Source organism: Octopus bimaculoides, chromosome Z (genome assembly GCF_046866305.1).
Source record: "Octopus bimaculoides isolate indiv1 chromosome Z, ASM4686630v1, whole genome shotgun sequence".
Lineage (NCBI taxonomy): Eukaryota > Metazoa > Mollusca > Cephalopoda > Octopoda > Octopodidae > Octopus > Octopus bimaculoides.
This window is the reverse complement of record NC_142944.1, coordinates 35,247,781-35,248,180: the sequence shown is the minus strand read 5'-3', so window position 1 is coordinate 35,248,180 and position 400 is coordinate 35,247,781.

Below are 400 nucleotides of genomic sequence, written 5' to 3'. Positions count from 1 at the left end.
CTGTAGTATAAATATATAAACATGACATAGGTGTATCTCAAAGACAAGCACATATCAATTAATGAGTAACGCAAGATACATGTGTATCTCTGACATACACAAAGCACAATATACAGATGCATCAGACACCGCGCACATGTACAAACAGGCACACACAGACACACACACTGTTACAATGGCATATTGCCGAAATCAACATTCTAATAAGCAAGGGTGCAGATTGCTGCAGCTACAATCCACGCTGTTTTATTTGTACATATGTAAAATGAATTATGAATATTTTGGCTATAATGCAATTCGGTCTAGAATTCAGCAAACGCTATGCGTTAAATAAAATGTTGTTTTTGATCCTATATGCACCACACACACTCTTTCTCTCTCTCTCTCTCCTTATCTTTCT